The 25918-nt window shown below is 37.2% G+C and overlaps 1 pseudogene; it reads right to left on the bottom strand.

Annotated features, from left to right (window-relative positions):
• Positions 1-5875: 5875 nt before the first annotated feature.
• Positions 5876-6813, bottom strand: LOC129476084 (large ribosomal subunit protein eL6-like; annotated as a pseudogene).
• Positions 6814-25918: the final 19105 nt, after the last annotated feature.

The following is a 25918-nucleotide window of genomic DNA, read 5'->3' as shown; positions in this document are numbered from 1 at the left end:
GTTACATATGTATCCATGTGCCATGTTGTTTTGCTGCACCCATTAACTCGTCATTTAGCATTAGGTATATCTCCTAATGCTGCCCCTCCCTCCTCCCCCTCTTTTGTCCATTTTTAAATTAGGTTATTTGTTTTCTTGCTGTTGAAGTATATAAGTTCCTTATATATTATGAATAGTAATCTTTTGTCAGATGTATAGTTTGGAAATATTTTCTCCCATTCTGTAGGTTGTCTTTTCACCTTGTTAATAGTTTCTTTCACTGTGCAAAAGCTTTTTAGTTCAATATAACAGCATTTGTTTGTTTTTGCTTTTTTTGCCTGTGCTTTTGAGGTCTTATTTAAAAAATCCTTGCCCAGCCCAATGTCATGAGGTATTTATCCTATTTTTCTTCTAGTAGTTTCATAGTTTCAGGTTTTACATTTAAGTCTTTAATCTATTTTGAGTTGATTTTTGTATATACTGATAGGTAGGAGTCTAGTCTCATTCTTCTGTGTGTGGATATTTAATTTTCCCAGAGCTACTTATTAAATAGACTTTTTCCACAAAAATCAGTTGGCTGTATATGTGTGAATTTATTTCTGGGCTCTCTATTCTGTTTCCTTAGTCTTTGTGTCTATTTTTATGCCCACACCATGCTCTTTTGGTCAGTATAGTTTTGTGTTATATAATATATTTTTATATTTATACAAAATAATTGTAAATATTAATGGAGTATACGTGATAATTTGTAGTGTATTTTGAAGTCAGATAGTGTGATACCCCCAGCTTTATTTGGGTATTTTGTGGTTCGATATCAACTTTAGGATTGCTTTTTCTATATCTACAAGAAGTGACACTGGAATTTTCATAGGGATTGCACTAAAACCATAGCTCTCTTTGGTAATATGGCCATTTTAACAATATAAGTTTTTTAAAATTCATAAAAATGGGATATCTTTCCATTTATTTGTATTCTCTTCAATTTTTTTCATCAAAGTTTTACAGTTTTCAGTGTCGAGATCTTTTACCTCCTTGGTTAAGTTTATTCCTAGGTATCTTATTTTTAGTAGCTATTATAAATGGAACTGGTTTTTAAATTTCTTTTTCAGATAGTTCACTATAGCATATATAAATGCTGCGGATTTTTGTATGTTGATTTTGTATCCTGCAACTTTACTTAATTCATTTATTAGTTCTAAAAGGTTTTTTTTTTTTTTGCTGATGTATTTACAGTTTTCTATATATAAGATCACATTGTCTATAAACAGGAACAATTTGATATTCTCCTTTCCAATTTGGATGCCTTTTATTTCTTACTTTTGCCTAATTGCTCTCTAGGACTTCAGTACTGAGTTGAACAGAAATGGTGAAAGTGGATATCCTTGACTTGTTTCTGATCTTACAGAAAAAGATTTTAGCTTTTCACCATTGAGTATGATGTTAGCTATAGGTTTGTTATATATGGCCTTTGTTGTGTTGAGGTAGATACCTTCTATACCTAATTTTTAGAGATTTATTTTTAATCATGAATGGTTGTTGAATTCTGTCAAATGCTTTTTCTTCATCTTTTGAAATGATCATATGCTTTTTGTCGTTTTGTTAGTATGGTGGATCAAATTTTTTATTTGCATATGTTAAATCTTCCCTGAATGTCTGGCATGAATCCCACTTGATTATGGTGAATGATCTTTTTAATGCACTGTTGGATTTGGTTTGCTAGTATCTCACTGAGAATGTTTGCATCTATGTTCATCAGGGATATTGACCTGTAATTTTGTTATTTTTGTTGTGTACTTATTTGTTTTTGGAATTAGGCTAATACTGACCTCATAAAATGGGTTTGGAAGTATTCCTTCTTAATTTTCTGGAGTATTTAAAAAAGAATTGGTATTCATTCTTCTTTAAATGTTTGGTAGAATTCATCATGGAAGCCATCAATCAGGTCCTGGGCTTTTCTTTGATGGAAGACTTTTTATTACTGATTCAATTTCCTCACTTGTTATTGGTCTGTTCAGATTTTCTATATTTTCATAATTTAATCTCAGTACACTGTATGTTCAGGAATTTATCCACTTCTTCTATGTTATTAAATTTGTTGGTATATAGCTATTCATAATAGTCTCATGATCTTTGTCTTTTGTGGTGTCAGTTGTAATGTCTCCTTTTTCATCTCTGGTTTTATTTATTTCAGCCTTCTCACTTTTTTCTTAGTCTAGCTAAAGGTTTGTCCATTTTATTTATCTTTTCAATAAGCCAACTCTATTTTGTTGATTTTTTAAATTGGTTTTTAGTCTCCATTTTATTTCTACTCTGAGCTTTATTATTTCCTTCCTTCTACTAATTTTAGGTTAGTTTGCTCTTGTTTTTCTTGTTTCTTGCACAATATTGTTAGGTTATTATATATCTTTATTTTTTGGTGTAGACATTTGTTGCTATAAACTTTAGATCTTAGATCACATAGGTTTGATGTGTTTCCATTCTCATTTCTCTCAAGGAAATTTTTAATTTCCCTTTCAATTTCATCATTGACTCTTGGTTGTTTAGAAACATGTTGTTTAATGTTCACATACTTCTAAAGTTTCCAAAGTTTTTCTAATTGTTGACTTCTAGATTCATACCATTGTGGTCAGAAAAGATACCTGATATGATCTCTGTATTCTTAAATTTGTTAAAAATTGTTTTGTGGCCTAACATGTGATCTACCTGGAAAATGTTTCACATGTAGTTGAGAAGAAAGTGTATTCTGCAGCTGTTAGATGGAGTGTTTTGTAAATGTTTGTTAGGGCCATTTGGTCTGTGGTACAGTTTAAGTCTGCTGTTTCTGTTGATTTTTTTGTCTAGATGATCTGCCTATTGTTGAAAGTGGGGTGTTGAAGTGCCCTACTTTTATGTTTTGCATCTGTCTCTCCCTTTATATCTAATAACATTATTTGCTTTATATATTTGGGTGCTTCATTGTTGGGCACATATGTATTTACAACTGTTATATCCTCTTGTTGAATTGATCCTTTCAGGCATTTTATATATGTCCTTTTCTTTGGGGTCTGTCACTAGAGACTAATTGTATTCATTTCGGAGTGTCATGTTTTCTTGCTTCATGTCTTTATATCCCTACATTGATCTCTGCACATCTGGTGGAATAGAAGCTTTTTCTAATTTTATAGAGTAACTTTTATAGAGAGAGACTTTTGCCTGTAGATGACTCCCTAGGGTGTTGTTTGGGTATGGGACATTGGCTTTTTTTTCTGAGTAGATTCATTCGTGTGATCCCTGTGCAGTTTTTTCAGTTGTAATTGGAATTAGTGATGTCTGTTATTGCCTCAGGGGCGTAGGCTGTAGGAGTTTGTCCTGATGGTGGTGCAGGATGCTTAGCAGTGGGTCCAATTTCAAGATTGCCCCAAACCATAGGTGCTTAGTCTTAGGGTTGGAAGATGCTCAAGGTGGGTTTCTACTCTAAGTCAGTGTAGCTGTATGTACTTCCAGCTGCTCTCCAAACTGGATTTGGGGCCTTTGAGGACCAAGGAACTTTTAGATTGCAAGAATGGCTGGTGTATGTGGCAGCAGTGGGGACTGATGGAGATCTCTGTCTTGCTTTTTTCTCCATAAGAAAATGTCTCCCCTGACTTTGAGCTCATTCAGGAAGGGGAGACCTTGTGGCAGAGTCAGGATGCCTCGCTCCCCTCTCTGTGGTGTTATCAAGGGCTTCCATGCTTCACAAGGATTTCCCTTCTCCCCTGGGGCTCTCCAGTGTACTTCCTCAGTCACTTTAGTCAAAATACAGTTGTTTATTCATTGTTTTAATTCATCTCTGTGGGAGTGACGGGTACCAGGTAACTCTAGTCAGCCATTTGCTGACGTCACTGGAAAGAGTATTTGAAATAACTGACGTTTAACACAGCTTTCAGATAATATGGTTTGAGTTACTGTGCCCTGGAAAATGAAAATGGAACTTGTAAAATCATGTTCATTATGTATTAGTATAATGTGGAGAGGCAAAACTCAATTTAAAAAGAGAGATAAAATATTTATTTCTGGTAAAATCCTATACACATAGGTAAGCTTTTGGAAAGAACTGTACTTTGGGCATCCCAAATTGGACATCCATGATAAGCAGGCAGGAATATAGATGTGTCTGGAGATCAAAGCTGGGGAGTCAGAGCTGGAGATTTAAATTTGAGAAATCAATATGTAGATAGCATGTAAAGCCATGAGACAAGATGAGTCACCCAGTAAAAAAGTGTTGATAAAGAAGTGGACAGAAGACAGGAGCCTTAAGTGGAAATACATGATAACTCATTTTCAATGCCCAAATATTCTCAGACTGCTTCCCTAACGTACATGCATACACACATGCACACACAAACACACAAAGATAATAGTTGTACTTCTAGTATCTAGTTGAATTTAGACACCGCATACACTTGTGATATGTATCATCACTGCTAAAGATGAGACTATTAATAGACATAGACTTATGAAGGGTTGTTTGGAGACATTTAGGGTCACACAGAACCAACGTGCCACTCAGTTTTAAGAGCTCTGTGGCATAGTAGTTGGCTTTGGCTGTGGCATCAAATTATTTCGGTTTGAATTCCAAATCCACTATTCCTATCAAGTGGCCCTGGACAAAGTATTGAATTTTGTTGTTGCCACTCAGTTTCCTTGTTTATGTAATAATAGTATCTACTTCATAAGATTCTTGTGAGGATGCAATGAGCTAAAATAGGTAAAACATATGGTAGCTCACCAAATGTTCACAATTCTTATCCAAGAATTATGTAACGGAGTTTGAAGGGATCCTAGCAGCTTTCTTTTCCAAGCATCCCGCCCTCCAGGAATTCTCTCAGGCAGCTCACTACATCATAAGGCCGTTGTTTCTATACTGACGAGCTCTTGGTGTTGCACAGCCACTTTGTATGTGGAAACCAAACCTACCTCTTCTCACTGCTACACTTGGATTGTATTTTTGCATTCCAGAGAGCTACAGAATAAGTTGTCTCTTTCACTGAATCTTCAAACCCTGGAGGCAGCTCTCATGTGCTCTGTTGTCTTTTTTTCACCCTGCTCCTTTAACTATTCTGTACACAAAATGAATTCCAGACTTCTCATACTCCTGGGCTTCAATCCATCTACAGATATTGCCATTTGTCAAAGTTCCTTTAAAATTTGCCTATGAAATTTGTACATCAAGACATACAAGTGCTTGTTATAGAGCAAATGTTAAGCCACATCTGATTTGAGCTGAGATGGGTGAAGAAAAACAATGAATCCATTTAGTGTTTGTGATGCTTTTAGGCTTGGCAACTTTAAGAAAAATAAAGTAAAACTATTTTAATTATTTTGCTAAGTGCAAACCTAAAGTAACTTCCTAAAATGTGTTTCTAAATTGAGAAGAACTCACCTGGCTTTTTGGTGATAGGCATACCTGTTTATAAATGACTGATTTCAACATGTGGGTCATAACATATATGAGAAAGATTCTTCCAGTTTATATCCTAGCTGGACACCTGTGAAGATTCATAATCCATTATTTATCTTGTACATTTCTATAGTGCCTGTTGCCACAGTAACCTACTCAAACTGAGATATAAGACAATAAACAAATAAGCTTGAAAGACCACTATAGTCACAGATGACTTGAATCATTAATATTATACCATGATGAGTAGGACAGTTGATGATATTCTACTGAAAAAATGATAAATCAAGATTGTAAAGGCTCCTGGAACAACAAACTGTAAAGAAAGATTTCTGACAATACTATTCTAAGTGCTATGGGTCCACACAGAAGGTAAAGGTTAAAAAAATGACTGTTTTCACAGAGGAATACTACTCAGCCTTTATTTTTTATTTATTTAAATATGTAAGTTATTTCATTAGGTGGTTCTTAAGGAATTTAGAACACTAATTAGTGAGGATAAATTCCATTCATCAGGGCAAACACAGATCACAGGTAGCCCTGGAGCTGAGGAATAGCTTTGAGTTTGGTAAAATTTTTGAGTCCACAGTTTTCTGATCAACTTTGTACTGCTCTGTAATCTCGTATTTCTCTCTTTCTGTGTTGAAGATCTCACCTTCCTGGTGTCTGGGCTTCTGTAGCTTCTTCTTCTTGAAGTAAATGTCAGTAAGATGTTTTTGGATTTTCACATTGCTGATATCAATTTTGGTTGAGGTGGCAATGACAAATTTCCGACGTGCTCTTTGTAAAGGAACTCGATTGAGGACCAGAGGTCCAGTCACAAGGAACAGGTCACTAGTCAGCTACTTCAAGAAAACCACCCCGTTGCCTCTGTGGCGCCTAGTGAGGATGAGCAGAATGGTTCCACGGGTGATGCTGGCTCACAGTTTTCTCATGTGCTGACTGAAGGGATTTTTGACATGGCTCAAAATCTTTTTTTTTCCTTTCTTTTTTTTTTTTGTTATTATACTTTAGGCTTTAGGGTACATGTGCACATGGCTCAAAATCTTTAGAGTCATATCTTTAGTAGGATAATATCTAGACCCTTTGAGAAGTTTAACCAACCTGGTACTGCTATTCTTGTTATCATCAATTGGTTTTGCAACAGTTGCAAGAACCTTCTCCTTTTTCTTTTCAACCTTGGGTTTAGCGGCAGAGTACTTCCTCTTGTACATGGCCTTTCTGGAATACATAGCAGATTGGGAATATCTGGCAATTCGTTTGACAAGGATAGAATTTCAGCTGCAACAGGGCTTTCTCCTCTTGGGCTTTTTAGCCTTGAGGGTACCCTTTTTCACCTTGCTACCAGTATCAGACTTCTTGGCTTTGGGTTTCTTCTCCTTAGTATCTGGCTTCTCAACTTTTTCACCTGCCATCATGCAAGATGGGAAAGAGCTATTCAGCCATTATAACGAAGGAAATTCTGTCAGTAGTGACAACATGAGTGAATCTAGAGGACATCGTGCTAAGTGAAATAAGCCAGGCACAGAAGGACAAGTACCACATGATCTCACTTAAATGTGGAACCTAAAGAAGTAGAATTAACAGAAGCAGAGTAGAATAGTGGGAGAAAATTTTGCAATCTATCTGTCTGACAAAGGGCTAATATCCAGAATCTACAAAGAACTTAAACAAATTTACAAGAAAAAAACAACCCCATCAAAAAGTGGGCAAAGGATATGAACAGATATTTCTCTAAAGAAGACATTTATGTGGCCATCAAACATATGAAAAAAAGCTCATTATTACTGGTCATTAGAGAAATGCAAATCACAACCACAATGAGATACCATCTCACGCCAGTTAGAATGGTGATCATTAAAAAGTCAGGAAACAACGGATGCCAGAAAGGATGTGGAGAAATAGTAATGCTTTTACACTGTTGGTGGGAGTGTAAATTAGTTCAACCATTGTGGAAGACAGTGTGGAGATTCCTCAAGGATCTCGAACAAGAAATACCATCTGACCAAGCAATCCCATTACTGGGTATATACCCAAAGGATTATAAGTCATTCTACTATAAAGACACATGCACATGTATGTTTATTGCAGCACTGTTCACAATAGCAAAGACTTGGAACCAACCCAAATGCCCATCAATGTTACACTGGATGAAGAAAATGTGGCACATATATACCAGGAAATACTATGCAGCCATAAAAAAGGATGAGGTCATGTCCTTTCAGGGACATGGATGAAGCTGGAAACCCATCATTCTCAGCAAACTAACACAGGAACAGAAGACCAATCACTGCATGTTCTCACTCATAAGTGGGAGCTGAACAATGAAAACACATGGGCACAGGGAGGGGAACATCACACACCGGGGCCTGTCAGAGGGTGCCAGGCAAGAGGAGGGATAGCATTAGGAGAAATACCTAAAGTAGATGACGGGTTGTTGGGTGCAGCAAACCAGCATGGCACATGTATACCTATGTAACAAACCTGCACGCTCTGCACATGTATCCCAGAACTTAAAGTAAAAAAAAAAAAAAAAAAAAAATAGTGGTTAGTTACCTGGGGCTGAAAGCAGGGGGAGGGTTGAAGGGAGGGTTGGGGAGATGGTTAAAGGATATGAAATTTCAGTTAGGAAGAGTAAATTCAAGAGATCTATTATACAATATGGTGATTATAGTTAATAACAATATATTGCATTCTTGAAAATTGCTAAGAGAGTAGATTTTAAGTGTTCTCACCACAAAAAATAAATGACAGTATGTGAGGTAATGCATATGTTAAATAGCTTGATTTTGCCCTTCCACAATGTATAGATCAAAATATGTTGTAAACCATAAATGTATGCAATTTTATCTTGCCAATTAACTATATATAAATATATATGTGCATGTATGTGTATGTGTGTGTATATAAATTGTGTGTGTGTGTGTGTGTGTGTGTATCTATCTATCTATCTATCTATCTATAGAGAGAGAGCTAAAAAAAAGTTTGTTTTCTTTGGACGCTCTTCTAAAGAACATCAGGACCATTTGGAACTGAAAACAGTAATCAGAAAATAAGTTAAATAAAAATATAACACACCACTTATTAAAATGGGGAAATTATGTTACATCAATAGAAATATGAACATTTAAGGTTTGGTAGGGGCCCTTCTGAAGAAATTAGGTAATAACGGAGAGGTATTTATCAAAAGAATTTAAGGTTTTCTAACTTACAGCATATTTTCATGTCTATAGTAGCCTTCAGTTTGACTAAATTGTAAGGAAAGATCTGTGTTGTTTTTTTCTCTTTCCAATTTGATTTCATTTTATCTAATTTTTCAGCTAATTCTTTTGTTCAAAATGTGCAATAAAAACATTGTGGTACATGTTAGCAATTCCTAGATGTATGTGCCTTGGGTGTATATGGGCATTTAAAGATAAATTACAAAGTTAAAAAGGTAGAAATGATTTTAGAATGTTGCTTAACACGATGGATATGAAACTTTCTCAGATCTATAGAAAATTGCTTTTAGGTAGCAGTCACACTATTATAAGCTAAAATTAATATAAACCCCAAAACTCAGGTGAGGAAGGAGTGTTGCTCATTGCTCTGAACCCAGAATTGGGTCACTTCTCCTGGGCTTTAATCCCAGCACTGTGACTATGAGTAAGTCATTTGCATTTTAACCCCATGATGCCTCAGTTTCCAAATTTGTTATACAGGAAAAACACTGACCTAACTCATAAAGCCGTGGAGATTTAAAAATGAAATATTACTGCTCTTGGAAAATATGAACTGCAATAATGCTAATTATTATTACAAAAATAAATGCATGTTCATCATGTGGTAATTTAGGCAGAATGAGGTTGGGGAAAGGAGACTCTCAGAGCTCTTTTGTGTCAGTTAAATGAATCCTCTCCATTTAGTTGGCTCTGTAATAGCATTCAGATGACTGGAGGATTTGAAAATAGTACAGTGATGATGGGGTTAGAGGAATGGAAGAAGATTAAAAACAATTCTCAGTTATATGACTCATATAGATTATAGGACAGCAGTCTAGCTCACTGTAGCACCTTAGTTCCAAGGACCCATAACATCTGAATCCAGAACTCATAAGCAGTTGACACAACCTGTAGAGAATCAGTTTAACCAATTGCATCAGTCCCACAGCCAATTAGTCACATTGACATGGCCTCTATAAGCATCCCACCAAATCTAACATACATAGGATGCCAATGAGCTTGTTATCACAACTTTAAAATTAATTTATTCTTGTACAACGTCTTGCTAATTAGAACTATTATGCCAATCTTTTAATTACACTTTCAACACTTTATGCAGGACAGTGACTCACGATAGACAGAGACAGCATATCAAACTGGCAATTGAGACATTCATGGGTTCTGCCTCACTTATCTCCACTTCAGCCAAATATTTATATTATCATTGTTATTATATTGCATGGTAGATGTACATGGGGTTTTGTAGATGCTAGGATAGAGATTCCATTGCTTCCTGGAAGGAGCATAGAACAAGCTGGTCATGAAACAGTAGAGAATTTAAGTGGATATCAGTTTTAAAAAGCATAGACTGACGCTGTCAGAACAGTTTGGGTGCATGAAGAGATGACTTCAAAAATAGACACCTAAGAATTTCCTCCAAATTAATGGATGACCAAAAAAAAGTAATTAGGGCAGGGTTGTATTAAAGAAGCATGGGGAAACTTATGAGAAAATATTTGTTGCATATACACAATATGCCATCACATAGTGAGAAAACATTTAATTCATCTGTTTCAAGGGCTATTTTGAAGTTCTCTGTAAAAATTTTCTGATTGAAAGGTTTTTTTTTCTTTCTTTAAATCAGTGGCTGAAATCACATGAGATTGGTTTTGCCTCTAACTTTTCTCTTTCCTTGTCATCCTTCACTGCATTGGCAGAATGACCTAGGTCTGAAAATACAAATATATCAAAGGATATTATAGTACCTGACAGCTTCTCTTTGTCAATTTGTGAAAGTTTGGTAACCATTTTGAAAGGATATTTCATGAGAATGAGAACCCAACCATCTGGTCATCTTTCCTTGGTCTGCATCTTATCCCCTGGCCATGCCACATATTGCCCCACTTTCATGCCATTGCTTATACTGCTTCCACCATCATCTTCATACCAGCCTTGCAGCTCTTCCAAAGACAACATCCTCTTCAGAGTCTAGACTAAGTTCATTCCTCTGGCTTAACAGAATTTATTAATGGTAGCCCAATTTTAGCCAATTTAAATCTTTTAGGGAACAGGCAGGGTAAAATTTATGACTGAAAGCATGTGTCTTAGTCAGCAAGGGCTGCCAGAACAAAATACCATAGACTGGGTGAATTAAACAAGGAAAGTTTAGTTTCTCAGTTTTGGAAGCTGGGAAGTTTGAGATCAGGGTGCCAGTATATTCTGGCTTATGGACAGCCATCTTTGCACTGTGTGCTCACAGGGACTTTCCTCAGCCTGTGCAGATAAAGATCTCTCTGTCCTCCTCTTCCTATGAGGCCACCAATCTAGTCGAATTAGGACTCCATCTTTATGACTTAGTTTAACCTTAATGACATTCTAAAAGCTGTATCCTCAAATATAGTCACATTGGGGGTTAGGGCTTCAATGCAGGAATTGACAGGGCTTTGGGGGTGCAGTTCAGTTCATAGCAGCATGTCTCTGGTTTGGAAAGTAAACATCTACTGTTTAGTAACATCTTTTTTTATTGGGCACATCTTTTTCTTTTTAAATTAAAAATAACTCATTATTTTTCCCATTAGAAGAAAACTCATGTTATTAAAGGTACATAAAATGAAAGTAAGCCAAAAGAAGGAAACAACGCTGGTCATCCCACTGTCCAAATCAACTACTAAGACTTTGCTTTTTGCATTTCCAGACATTTTTTCAGTGTATACCATCATACTTTTAAAAACTGGAATCATATTATGTATGCTATGTATACTTTTTAAATAACCTGACTTTTCATCATTAAATATTCATGTATAACATTTTAAAGGCTGCAGAGTATTTCATTGCATGAATAAACTGTAACTTATAGAGCAATTTTCCTTTTTATATTAATTTATAATTATTACAAACATGAATATCTTACTACATCCATTCTTGTCCACTTATTTGATAATATCCTTAAGATAAATTCCTAGGAATTAAATTACTAAGAAAAAGAATGATATGGTTTGAATGTATCCTCCAAAAACTCATGCTGCAACTTAATCTTCAACGTGGTAGTATTGAGACTTGGACCTTTAACAGGTGAGTGAGTCATGAAGACAGATTAATGGATTAATATATTCATGGATTAATGGGTTAATGGATTAATGTGTTGTCATGGGAGGGGAACTGGTGTCTTTATAAGAAGGGAAAGAGAGATCTGAGTTGGCATGCTAGCAGACTTAGCTACCTCACTTTGTGATACCCAGCACCACTTCAGAAAACTCTGTAGAGTCCCTACCAGCAAGAAGGCTCTCACTTGCGACATCTCAGTCTTCAGAATTGTAAGAAATACATTCATTTTCTTTATAAATGATCAAGTTTCAGATATTCTGTTATAAGTAATAGAAAATGGACTGAGATGAAAAATATGCATTTTTTCCAAGAGTTTTTTTTATAAAGATTTCCAAATTGACCTACTGGAAGAAATTACAGATGTCTATAACCAACAGTAATACAGAAGGTATATATCCCACCAACACTTAAGTTAGTACTTTTACTACTTCACAGTTTAGTAGGCTGAAAATATCTAATTTTAATTTTTATAGTATTAATCCTAGTATAATTAAGCTTATTTTATATTCTATTAGGAGTTCACATTTCTTGTTTCGAATTTCCCTGTTTGTATTCTTTGCCCACTGTTTTTTTTACTTGGCATTTTTGTCTTTTTTCTTTTGTTTTGTTATATACTGAGTAATTTTTTGAATTGTTGCTGATATTTTACCAAAAATTTTGAGGAAACTAACATCTTCTTTTCTGACTAAATGATGAAGTCACTAATAAAATGTTTGGACTTCTCTTATGACCTAAAAGATTGTCATGGTATGCTTTTTATCCAATATCTAGTTCATTTACAGATATTCTGGTTTTTCAAAAAGGTGAATATTGAGAATCTCACAGCAATATATCCTTGATTTTAAAAACTACACATTTTGTAACAAAGCCAAATGATCTAATTAGAAATCCCACTTTCTATTATAAAAAAATATTTTCCAATGAATTTTTTAGCATTATTTAGAAACTAATTTATGATATCTCACTGGAAGCCTGTAAGTATTCTGAGTAAAGAAAAATGCAAATTCTTATAAATAACACATCTTAATATTACCTGATTTGTGAAGTAAGTAAATGTGAGTTAAGCAAAATTTATTTTATATATAAACTATTAGATAGTTTTATTAAAGTATAATTGCAGGTTGGAGGTAAAATAAAAAGTAACTTAGTGGTCTTTAGTCACCCAATTTATAAAACAGCTCAACAATATTTGTATGTGTTTCAAATATTTTCATTCCATTCTTAAGACTTACAAATGCATCAGTAAATTTACTATGTGTATCCTGGTAATAGCAGTTGGTTGATCCATGTATTATATCCTTTAATAAAATGCTCCTAACAATCTCAGGATACTCTTTTCACATGAATCACAAGCATAAGAAATTCCATGAAGAACAAATACTTAGGAACTATTGTCTGTTTACAAATACAGTGGTATACATCAAGGTTTTTGATTGGTGAGAACTCTCAGTCTAGTATAAATAGACTTGGGCATTCTAGTATTCCCTAAATGTATTAGTTGACTAGCCATGTATAAAATTAATTGAGTTTGTTTAGGTGATCTCTACAGTAGTTAGTGTTATGTGTCAACTTCTCCAGGCTATAGTACCCATTTATTTAATCAAACACTACTTAGGAGTTGCTGTGAAAGTATTTTACAGATGTTGACTAACGTCTATAATTAGTTGACTTTAAAGGAGTTGACCCTTGAAAATGTGGGTGGGCCTTATACAATCAGTCGAAGGCCTTAAGAACAGAAATTGAAGTTTTCCAAAGAAGAAGAAATTCTACCTCAAGGCTGCAACATTAACTCCTCCTCGAATTTCCAGCCTGGGGCCTGCACTACAGATTCAGGACTAGCCAGCCCTTGCAATCCTATGAACTTATTTCTTTAAAAAAATTCCTTAAAGTGGGCCAGGTGTGATGGCTCACACTCGTAATCCCAGCGCTTTGGGAGACCAAGGTGAGCACATCACTTGAGGTCAGGAGTTCGAGACCAGCCTGGCCAACATGGCAAAATCCCCATCTCTACTAAAACTACAAAAATTAGCTGGGCGTGGTGGTGCATGCCTGTAATCCAGCTACTTGGGAGGCTGAGGCAGGAGAATCACTTGAACTTGGGAAGCAGGAGGTTGCAGTGAGCTGAGGTCATGCCACTGCACTCTAGCCTGTATGAGAGAGCAAGACTTCATCTCAATAAAAGAGAAAAAATCCTTAAAGTGAAGGGACTATATATGTATATATAGTGGACCATTGAACAATGTGAGAGTTAGAGGGACCAACCTCTCCATACAGTTGAAAAGCTATGTGTAACTCTTGACTTCCTCAAAACTTAATTACTAATAGCCTACTGTTAACTGGAGGCAGCCTTATGGATAACATAAATAGGCAACTAATACATATTTTTGTAGGTTACATGTATTATACTATATTCTTACAATAAAGTAAGCCAGAGAAAATAACATGTTGTTAAGAAAATCATCAGAAAGAGAAAATATATTTGCTATTCATTAGGTGTATGTAAGTCATATTTAGCCTTGTCATCTTCACGCTTCACTTTGAATAGGCTGGTGTGTGCACGTGTGTGTATGTGTGTGTGTGTCCTATTATGTTCTGTTTTTCTGGAGAACCCTGGCTCTTACAATCACTAATATCACTTATAGTTCCAGCATTCCAATATTCTATCAAAATGAATTAAGAAGGCCATGGCTCCTTGCTTATGGGAGACAAATAATTAAAAGACAACTTCTCACTAGTGTATTCAGTTAGAAAAAATATACTAAAAGGGGTTACTTTTCTAAGGAAAAAAAAGTGTGTGTGTGTGTGTAGACAGTGTTTATGTATATGGACAGACAGAAACAAAAAGAGACAAAGATCTAATACATAAAGTTTGAAGAATTATTTCATGCATCTTTATTATTGAAAGTAAATTTAGCTCTGAGGAAAGATATCAAAGTGACAGGGCTAGACACTGAAGTTCTCTATCAGTGACTATCTAGCGAGGTAAGGCAAAGAGAGTGCACATTTCTCATGCAAAGCACTGCAGAGTTATAGATCTCTAAATACTTAAACGACTTCTGAAAAATGATGGATTAGTCATTGTTGACTACAAAGTCTGACTCAATATTAATAGACTCATAATATTATTGAATGTGGTCAAACTCACATTTCCATAAAAAGCATATACCTATGCTAATTTGGATCATGTGTACAAACATATAATCACCAATATAGCATCAATGAAATCAGTACCATAGAATAGTATTAGTAGTAGTCAATATAGGAGTATGAAATGCACTTGAATTTTATATATATGTGTATATGTATATTTCTCTGTATACCCTCTACACATGATAGGGAAGAATGATTGGAAGATCACTTTGTGTTAGAGGGCTTCTTCCTTTGTGTTAACAAATGTGTTAAAGACAGCCAGCCAAACACTACCAGGAGCACAGCTGTAGTCAGGTTTATTAGCTTGCTGCTTCCAGCAAGGGAGAATGCATACCAGTGTAACAAGTGTCTCAAAGGAGTTTGGAAGGGGGTGCTTAGGGAATTTTGGAGGCTGAAGTTATTAACAGAATGGTATTGGCAGAAACTGGACCAAATCTGAAAAGAAAAGAGTAGTTAGATAGTCAGTGAACTTATTTTTATAATATGTGCATCTCTGCAGAGTTCCTGTTGTTAGTGTTAGATCAGCTTGTCTGTGCTTTCCTCAAGAAACTATGGGTCTGAAGGAGCTGGTGTTCAAGACTTTGAGCTTTAATAGTCTGCAATTATGGTTTGGTTTCTTACAGTTTATTCTGGAGCCATTATTGTCTTGCAGGTGTGGTTTCTCTTTCACTTTTCATTCCTCCTCACAGCAGAGCTGCCAGCATGACCATTTTTCATTTTAATGCTCTCTCCCCCATTCTGGTCATTCTTCAAACTAAGATGAAGGATGCACCATTATATTCTGGGGACTTGATCAATCCAGATACCTAGCACTATTTGATGGGTCATGATCATGTAACGTGTTTTTGATAGTAGTTGTTTTGATCTCTACAGGCGTCAGGCCTTCTTATTCTTTGTGTTAGATGATCAATTGTTGTATCATCAGGCATGACAGCAGGAGCACAACAGCATTTAAAACTCTGGAGTTCACACATTTGGCCACTGCAACACAGACAAACACTAAGACAAGGATTATTATTAAAGTTTGAAGTGTACTTCAAAGCTACAATCCTAGACCTCCAAATCCAGCCCATGAAAATATGCCCAGAATCTGTTTGAATTTTCATTAGATAAACAAATTGCTTTTTTCCCCGTTTGATCTGGATATGTATTGCTCAGCTTTTCCAGTTCAAATCTCCAAAATACTATATCTGAACAAAATCTATGATGCTGAATTAGGAAATGTCATATTTGAAAAGAGAATCAACTATGGAACTTAAAAGTTTCTGGCTGAATATGTTGCAGTGCCCAAAAACCTCAATTTTAAAATTTTGTTATTGTTGCTTCGCTTTCTGTGTAATCCAGTGTCACTGAATGCATATTTACTAGACCATCAAGCAATATTGGAACAATTTTGATGTTGTAAAATGTTTTCAGAAGAAAACAGTTCAGTGCAGACTCTGGGATCACCTAGGCTTGGGTTACTAGTTATGTGAACTGGGGTAAGTTTTTTTTTTCTTCTTTTATAAAATGTATTGAATAGATTTTAGGCGTGCAACATCATGTTACAGGATACATATAAATAGCAAAATGGTTACTCTACTGGAGCAAATTCACATATCTATAATCTCACATACTTAGGTGTGTGTGCGTGTGTGGTGAGAGCTGCTAAACTATTCAGCAAAAATTTCAAATGCAATATAATATTATTAGCTATAGTCTTCATGTTGTACATTAGATCTCTAGAATTTTTCATCCTACACATTTGCTACTTTGTATCCTTTATATCCTTTGTATCCTTCTTCATCTTCCCTCCTCCCCTGCCAGCCCTCATCCCTTGTCACCACTGTTTTATCCTCTGTCCTTGTGTATTTTACTTTTCTTAAGTTTTTAAAAAAAATCTCTATGTCTCATTCTTCTCATCTGTAAAACAGAAAGATAAAGAGTATCTACCTCATAGGGTTGTAGACATTAACTGAGTTTGTAAAGTACTTTGATCAGAGATTTGTACAAAGTTAGCACATTAAGAATGCTTGGCAAAAATTTTTTTTTTTTTTTTTTTTTTTTTTGAGATGGAGTCTTGCTCTGTCACCCAGGCTGGAGTGCAGTGGTGAGATCTCGGCTCACTGCAAGCTCTGCCTCCCGGGTTCATGCCATTCTCCTGCCTCAGCCTCCCGAGTAGCTGGGACTACAGGTGCCCACCACCATGCCTGGCTAATTTTTTTGTATTTTTAGTAGAGACGGGGTTTCATCATGTTAGCCAGGATGGAAAAATTTTTTAAAATACAAGATATGGGTGGCTGGCAAGATGGCCAAATAGGAACAGCTCCAGTCTGCAACTCCCAGTGAGATCAACGCTGTAGGTGGGTGATTTCTGCATTTCCAACTGAGGTACCCGGCTCATCTCATTGGGACTGGTTAGACAGTGGGTGCAGCCCATGCAGGGCAAGCCAAAGCAGGGTGGGGTGTCCCCTCACCTGGGAAGCACAAGGGGTCAGGGAACTCCCTCCCCTAGCCAAGGGAAGCCATGAGGGACTGTGCCATGAGGAACAGTGCACTCTGGCCAGAATACTACACTTTTCCCATGGTCTTCACAACCCGCAGACCAGGAGTTTCCTGCTGGTGCTTACGCCACCAGGGCTCTGGGGTTTAAGCACAAAACTGGGTGGCTGTTTGGGCAAACACTGAGCTAGCTGCAGGAGTTTTTTTTTTCATACCCCAGTGGTGCATGGAATGCCAGCGAGACAGAACCATTCACTCCCCTGGGAAGGGGGCTGAAGCTAGGGAGCCAAGTGGTCTAGCTCAGAGGATCCCACCCCCATGGAGCCCAGCAAGCTAAGATCCACTGGCTTGAAATTCTCGCTGCCAGCACAGCAGTCTGAAGTTGACCTGGGATGCTCCAGCTTGGTGGGGGCAGGGGCGTCTGCAATTACTGAGGCTTGAGTAGGTGGTTTTCCCCTCACAGTGTAAACAAAGGTGCCAGGAAGTTTGAACTGGGCAGAGTCCACCACAGCCACGCAAAGCCTCTGTAGCCAGACTGCCTCTCTAGATTCTTCCTTTCTGGGGAAGGCATCTCTTAAAGAAAGGCAGCAGCCCTAGTGAGGGGCTTATAGATAAGATTCCCATCTCCCTGGGACAGAGCACCTGGGGGAAGGGGTGGCTGTGGGTGCAGCTTCAGCAGACTTAAACGTTGCTGCCTGCTGGCTCTGAAGAGAGCAGTGGATCTCCCAGCACAGCGCTTGAACCCGGCTAAGGGACAGATTGCCTCCTCAAGTGGGTCTCTGAACCCTGTGCCTCCTGACTGGGAGACAACTCCCAGCAGGGGTCAACAGACACCTCACACAGGAGTGCTCCGGCTGGCATCTTGTGGGTACCCCTCTGGGACGAAGCTTCCAGAGGAAGGAACAGGCAGCAATCTTTGCTTTGCTGCAGCCTACGCTGGTGATACCTAGGCAAACAGGGTCTGGAGTGGACCTGCAGCAAACTCTAGCAGACCTGCAGCAGAGGGGCCTGACTGTTAGAAGGAACACTAACAAACAGAAAGGAATAGCATCACCATCAACAAAAAGGACGTCCACACAGAAACCCCATCCAAAAGTCACCAACATCAATGAGCAAAGTTAGAAAAATCCATGAAGACGAGGAAAAACCAGTGCAAACATGCTGAAAATTCCAAAAACCAGAATGCCTCTTCTCCTCCAGAGGATCACAACTCCTCACCAGCAAGGGAACAAAACTGGATGGAGAATGAGTTTGACAAATTGACAGAAATAGGCTTCAGAAGGTGGTTAATAACAAACTCCTCCGAGCTAAAGGAGCATGTTCTAACCCAATGCAAGGAAGCGAAGAACCTCAAAAGAAGATTAGAAGAATTGCTGACTAGAATAACCAGTTTAGAGAAAAACATAAATGACCTGATGGAGCTGAAAAACACAGCACAAGAACATCATGAAGCATACACTAGTATCAATAGGCAGATCAATCAAGCCGAAGAAAGGATATCAGAGATTGAAGATCAACTTAATTAAATAAAGTTTAAAGACAAGATTACAGAAAAAAGAATGAAAAGAAACAAACAAAGCCTCCAAAAAATATGGGACTATGTGAAAAGACCAAACCTACATGTGATTGGTGTACCTGAAAGTGAAGGGAAGAATGGAACCAAGTTGGAAAACACTCTTCAGGATATTATAGAGGAGAATTTCCCCAACCTAGCAAGACAGGCCAACTTTCAAATTCAGGAAATACAGAGAACACCACAAAGATACTCCTTGAGAAGAGCAACTCCAAGACACATAATTGTCAGATTCACCAAAGTTGAAATGAAGGAAAAAATGTTAAGAGCAGCCAGAGAGAAAGGTCAGGTTACCCACAAAGGGAAGCCCATCAGACTAACAGTGGATTTCTCTGCAGAAACCCTACAAACCAGAAGAGAGTGGGTGCCAATATTCAACATTCTTAAAGAAAAGAATTTTCAACCTAGAATTTCATATCCAGCCAAACTAAGCTTCATAAGCGAAGGAGAAATAAAATCCTTTAAAGACAAGCAAATGCTGAGGGATTTTGTCACCACCAGGCCTGCCTTATAAGAGCTCCTGAAGGAAGCACTAAATATGGAAAGGAAAAGCTGGTACCAACCACTGCAAAAACATACCAAGTTGTAAAGACTATCAACACTATGAAGAAACTGCATCAACTAATGGGCAAAATAACCAGCTAGCATCAAAATGACAGGATCAGATTCACACATAGCAACATTAACATTAAATGTCAACAGGCTAAATGCCCCAATTAAAAGACACAGACTGGCAAATTGGATAAAAAGTCAAGACCCATCAGTGTGCTGTATTCAGGAGACCCACCTCACATGCAAAGACACACATAGGCTCAAAATAAAGGGATGAAGGAATATTTACCAAGCAAATGGAAATTTAAAAAAAGCAGAGGTTGCAATTCTAGTCTCTGATAAAAGAGACTTTAAACCAACAAAGATCAAAAGAGACAAAGAAGGCCGTTACATAATGGTAAAGGGATCAGTTCAACAAGAAGAGCTAACTATCCTAAATATATATGCACCCAATACAGGAGCACCCAGATTTATAAAGCAAGTTCTTAGAGACCTACAAAGAGACTTAGACTCCCACACAATAATAGCGAGAGACTTTAACACCCCACTGTCAATATTAGATCAACAAGACAGAAAATTAACAAGGATATTTGGGACTTGAACTCAGCTCTGTACCAAGTGGATCTAATAGAGATCTGTAGAACTCTCCACCCCAAATCAACAGAATATACATTCTTCTCAGCACCTCATTGCACTTATTCTAAAATTGACCACATAATTGGAAGTAAAACACTCCTCAGCTAATGCAAAAGAATGGAAATCATAACAAACAGTCTGTCAGACTATGGTGCAATCAAATTAGAACTCAGGATTAAGAAACTCACTCAAAACCACACAACTACATGGAAAGTGAACAACCTGCTCCTGAATGGCTACTGGGTAAATAAATTAAGGCAGAAATAAATAATTTCTTTGAAACCAATGAGAACAAAGACACAATGTACCAGAATGTCTGGGAACGACTAAAGCAGTGTATAGAGGGAAATTTATAGCACTAAATGCCCACATGAGAAAGCAGCAGATCTAAAATTGAAACCCTAATGTCATAATTAAAAGAACTAGAGAAGCAAGAGCAAACAAATTCAAAAGCTAGCAGAAGACAAGAAATAACCAGGATCTGAGCAGAACTGAAGGAGACAGAGACACGAAAAACCCTTCAAAAAATCAATGAATCCAGGAGCTGGTTTTTTGAAAAGATTAACAAAATAGACCAATAGCCAGACTAATAAAGAGAAAAGGATCAAATAGACACAATAAAAAATGATAAATGGGAAATCACCACTGATCCCACAGAAATACAGACTACCATCAGAGAATACTATAAACAAGTCTATTCAAATCAACTAGAAAATTTAGAAGAAATGGATAAATTCCTGGACACATATACCTTCCCAAGACTAAACCAGGAAGAAGTTGAATCTCTGAGTAGACCAATAACAGGCTCTGAAATTGAGGCAGTAATTAGTAGCCTACCAACCAAAAAAAGTCCAGGACCAGATGCATTCATAGCTGAATTCTACCAGAGGTACAAAAAGGAGCTGGTACCATTCCTTCTGCAACTATTCCAAACAACAGAAAAAGAAGGACTCCTCCCTAACTTATTTTATGAGGCCAGCATCATCCTGATACCAAAACCTGGCAGAAACACAACAAAAAACGAAAATTTCAGGCCAATATCCCTGATGAACATCGATGTGAAAATCCTCAGTAAAATACTGGAAAACCGAATCCAGCAGCACATCAAAAAGCTTGTCCACTATGATCAAGTTGGCTTCATCCCTGGGATACAAGGCTGGCTCAACATACTCAAATCAGTAAACGTAATCCATCATATAAACAGAGCCAATGACAAAAACCACATGATTATCTCATTAGATACAGAAAAGGCCTTCAATAAAATTCAACACCCCTTCATGCCAAAAACTCAATAAACTAGGTATTGATGGAACATATCTCAAAACAGTAAGAGCTATTTATGACAGACCCACAGCCAATATCATACTGAATGGGCAAAAGCTGGAAGCATTCCCTTTGAAAACTGGCACAAGACAAGGATGCCCTCTCTCACCACTCCTATTCAACATAGTTTTGGAAGTTCTGGCCAGGGCAATCGGGCAAGAGGAAGAAACACAGGGTATTCAAATAGGAAGAGAGGAAGCCAAATTGTTTCTGTTTGCAGATGACATGATTGTGTATTTACAGAATCCCATCATCTCAGCCCAAAATCTCCTTAAGCTGATAAGCAACTTCAGCAAAGTCTCAGGATACAAAATCAATGAGCAAAAATCACAAGCATTCCTAAACACCAATAAAAGAGAGCCAAACCATGAGTGAAATTCCATTCACAATTGCTACAAGGAGAATAAAATACCTAGGGATACAAGTTACAAGGGATGTGAAGGACCTCTTCAAGGAGAACTACAAACCACTGCTCAAGGAAATAAGAGAGGACACAAACAAATGGAAAAACATTCCATGCTCATGGATAGGAAGAATCAATAACATGAAAATGGCCATACTGCCCAAAGTAATTTATAGACTCAATGCCATCCCCATCAAGCTACCACTGAGTTTCTTCACAGAATTAGAAAAAACTACTTTAAATTTCATATGGAACCAAAAAAGAGCCCACATAGACAAAACAATCCTAAGCAAAAAGAACAAAGCTGGAGGCATCACACTGCCTGACTTCCAACTATACTACAAGTCTATGGTAACAAAACCAGCATGGTACTGGTACCAAAACAGATATATAGACCAATGGAACAGAACAGAGGCCTCAAAAATAATGGCACACATGTACAACCATCTGATCTTTGACAAACCTGACAAAAACAAGCAATGGGGAAAGGAATCCCTGTTTAATAAATGGTTTTGGGAAAACTGGCTAGCCATATGAAGAAAACCAAAACTAGACCCCTTCATTATACCTTATACAAAAATTAACTCAAGATGGGTTGAAGACTTAGGTCTTATGTTTAAAACTGTAAAAATCCTAGAAGAAAATCTAGGCAATACCATTCAGGACATAGGCATGGGCAAAGACTTCATGATTAAAACACCAAAAGCAATGGCAACAAAAGCCAAAATACACAAGTGGGATCTAGTGAAACTAAAGAGCTTCTGTACAGCAAAAGAAACTATCAGGGTGAACAGGCAACCTACAGATTGGGAGAAAATTTTTGCAATCTATCCATCTGACAGAAGGCTTATATCCAGAATCTATGAGAAACTTACAAGAAAAAAACAACCCCATCAAAAAGTGGGCAAAGGATGTGAACAGACAGTTATCAAAAGACAACATTTACGTGGCCAACAAACATATGAAAAAAAGCTCATCACTGGTCATTAGAGAAATGCAAATCAAAACCACAATGAGATACCATCTCACACCAGTTAGAATGGCAATCATTAAAAAGTCAGGAAACAACAGATGCTGGAGAGGATGTGGAGAAATAGTAATGCTTTTACACTGTTTGTAGGACTGTAATTTATTTCAACCATTGTGGAAGTCAGTGTGGTGATTCCTCCAGGATCTAGAACCAGACATACCATTTGACCCAGGAATCCCACTACTGAGTATATACCCAAAGGATTATAAATCATCCTATAAAGACACATGCACACATATGTTTATTGCAGCACTGTTCACAATAGCAAAGACTTGGAACCAACCCAAATGCCCATCAATGTTAGACTGGATGAAGAAAATGTGGCACATATACACCATGGAATACTATGTGGCCATAAAAAAGGATGAGTTCATGTCCTTTGAAGGGACATAGATGAAGCTGGAAACCATCATTTTCAGCAAACTAACACAGGAACAGAAAACCAATCACTGCGTATTCTCACTCATAAGTGAGAATCGAACAATGAGAACACATCGACACAGTGAGGGGAACATCACACAGCCGGGCCTATTGGGGGATAGGGGACTAGGGGAGGGAGAGCATTAGGAGAAACAACTAATGTAGATTTTGGGTTGATGGATGCAACAAACCACGATGGCACATGTATACCTATGTAACAAACCTGCACATTCTGAACATGTATCCCAGAACTTAAAGTTTAATTAAAAAAAGGAAAAATAGATACGTTTTGTTTTACCATATGTCTTTATTATGAGATCCACAAGAAAAAAAGAGTTGAAAACCAATGGTCTTGTAATTTTAATTGACATTAAAATTGCCTGAGACAATTTTTAAGTATATCTAAACACCAACCGAGATCTAGTAAGCCAGAATTTCTGGGCATGTAGCCTAGCAATCTTCATTTCAAACAAGCATCTCAGGCGGTCTCTGTACCATCATTGATAAGCATTGTAGTAAAACCTTGTCTGGCAAAGGAATCTGTATTAAGATGATCACAAATATGTAGATTTCTTAATATCATATTTTCTCTTAACCACAGTAAAGAGTAACTGAAAAAATAGATAATATACAATAATGACAAAAATATAGGCACAAAGTCATTTATAAAACTAAAAAAAATTAGTGTGCCATTAAGAGAAATGGTACATCTCACCATTCCTATTCAATGTATATTGGAAGTCTGGCCAGGGGAATCAGGCAAGAGAAAGAAATAAAAGGCATTGAAATAGGAAAAGAAGTCAAACTATCTCTGTTAGCAGATGATATGATGTTATACCTAGAAAACCCTGTAGTATAAGGTGTAAGGAAGGGATCCAGTTTCAGCTTTCTACATATGGCTAGCCAGTTTTCCCAGCACCATTTATTAAAATAGGGAATCCTTTCCCCATTGCTTGTTTTTGTCAGGTTTGTCAAAGATCAGATAGTTGTAGATATGCAGCATCATTTCTGAGGACTCTGTTCTGTTCCATTGATCTACGTCTCTGTTGTGGTACCAGTACCATGCTGTTTTGGTTACTGTAGCCTTGTAGTATAGTTTGAAGTCAGGTAGCGTGATGCCTCCAGCTTTGTTCTTTTGGCTTAGGATTGACATCAGAGAAATGCAAATCAAAACCACAATGAGATACCATCTCACACCAGTTAGAATGGCCATCATTAAAAAGTCAGGAAACAACAGGTGCTGGAGAGGATGTGGAGAAATAGGAACACTTTTACACTGTTGGTGGGACTGTAAACTAGTTCAACCATTGTGGAAGTCAGTGTGGCGATTCCTCAGGGATCTAGAACTAGAAATACCATTTGACCCAGCCATCCCATTACTGGGTATATATCCAAAGGACTATAAATCATGCTGCTATAAAGACACATGCACACGTATGTTTACTGTGGCACTATTCACAATAGCAAAGAGTTGGAACCAACCCAAATGTCCAACAACGATAGACTGGATTAAGAAAATGTGGCACATATACACCATGGAATACTATGCAGCCATAAAAAATGATGAGTTCGTGTCCTTTGTAGGGACATGGATGAAACTGGAAAACATCATTCTCAGTAAACTATCGCAAGGACAAAAAACCAAACACCGCATGTTCTCACTCATAGGTGGGAATTGAACTATCAGAACTCATGGACACAGGAAGGGGAACATCACACTCCGGGGACTGTTGTGGGTTGGGGGGAGGGGGGAGGGACAGCATTAGGAGATGTACCTAATGCTAAATGAGGAGTTAATGGGTACAGCAAAACAACATGGCACATGGATACATATGTAACAAACCTGCACATTGTGCACATGTACCCTAAAACCTAAAGTATAATAAAAAATAAATAAAAAACAAAAACAACAACAACAAAAAAGAAACACACACACACACACACACACACACACACACAAAGAAAACCCTGTAGTGTCTCCCAGAAATTCCTAGATCTGATAAACAACTTCAGCAAAGTTTCAGGCTACAATATTAATGTACAAAAAGAAGTAGCATTTCTATATACCAGTAATGTTCAAGCTGTGAGCCAAATAAAGAATGCAGTTCCATTTACAATAGCCACAAAAAGAATAAAATACCTAAGAATGCAGCTTATCACACTGCTTTCCACAGTGGCAGAACTAACTTACATTCCCACCAACACTGTATGAACATTCTCTTTTCTCTGCAACTTGGCCAGCATCTGTTATTTTTTTGACTTTTTAATGATAGCCATTCTGACTGGTGTGAGATGGTATCTCATTGTGGTTTTGATTTGCATTTCTCTAATGATCAGTGATGTCAAGCTTTTCTTCATATGATTGTTGGCTGCATATATGTCTTCTTTTGAAAAGTGCCTGCTCATGTCCTTTGCCCACTTTTTAATGGGGTTGTTTTATATTTATTATAGATTTGGGTTATTAGACCTTTGTCAGATGCATAGTTTGTGAATATTTTCTACCATTCTATAGGTTGTCTGTTTACTCTGTTGTAAGTTTCTTTTGCTGTGAGGAAGGTATTTAGTTTAATTAGATCCTATATGTTGATTTTTGTTTTTGTCGTAATTACTTTTGCTGTCTTCATCATGAAGTCTTTGCCAGGGCTGA

This window comes from Symphalangus syndactylus, chromosome X (assembly GCF_028878055.3).
Source record: "Symphalangus syndactylus isolate Jambi chromosome X, NHGRI_mSymSyn1-v2.1_pri, whole genome shotgun sequence".
NCBI lineage: Eukaryota > Metazoa > Chordata > Mammalia > Primates > Hylobatidae > Symphalangus > Symphalangus syndactylus.
Note: the sequence above shows the minus strand (reverse complement) of the source record. Positions and strands in the feature narration are given on the sequence as shown.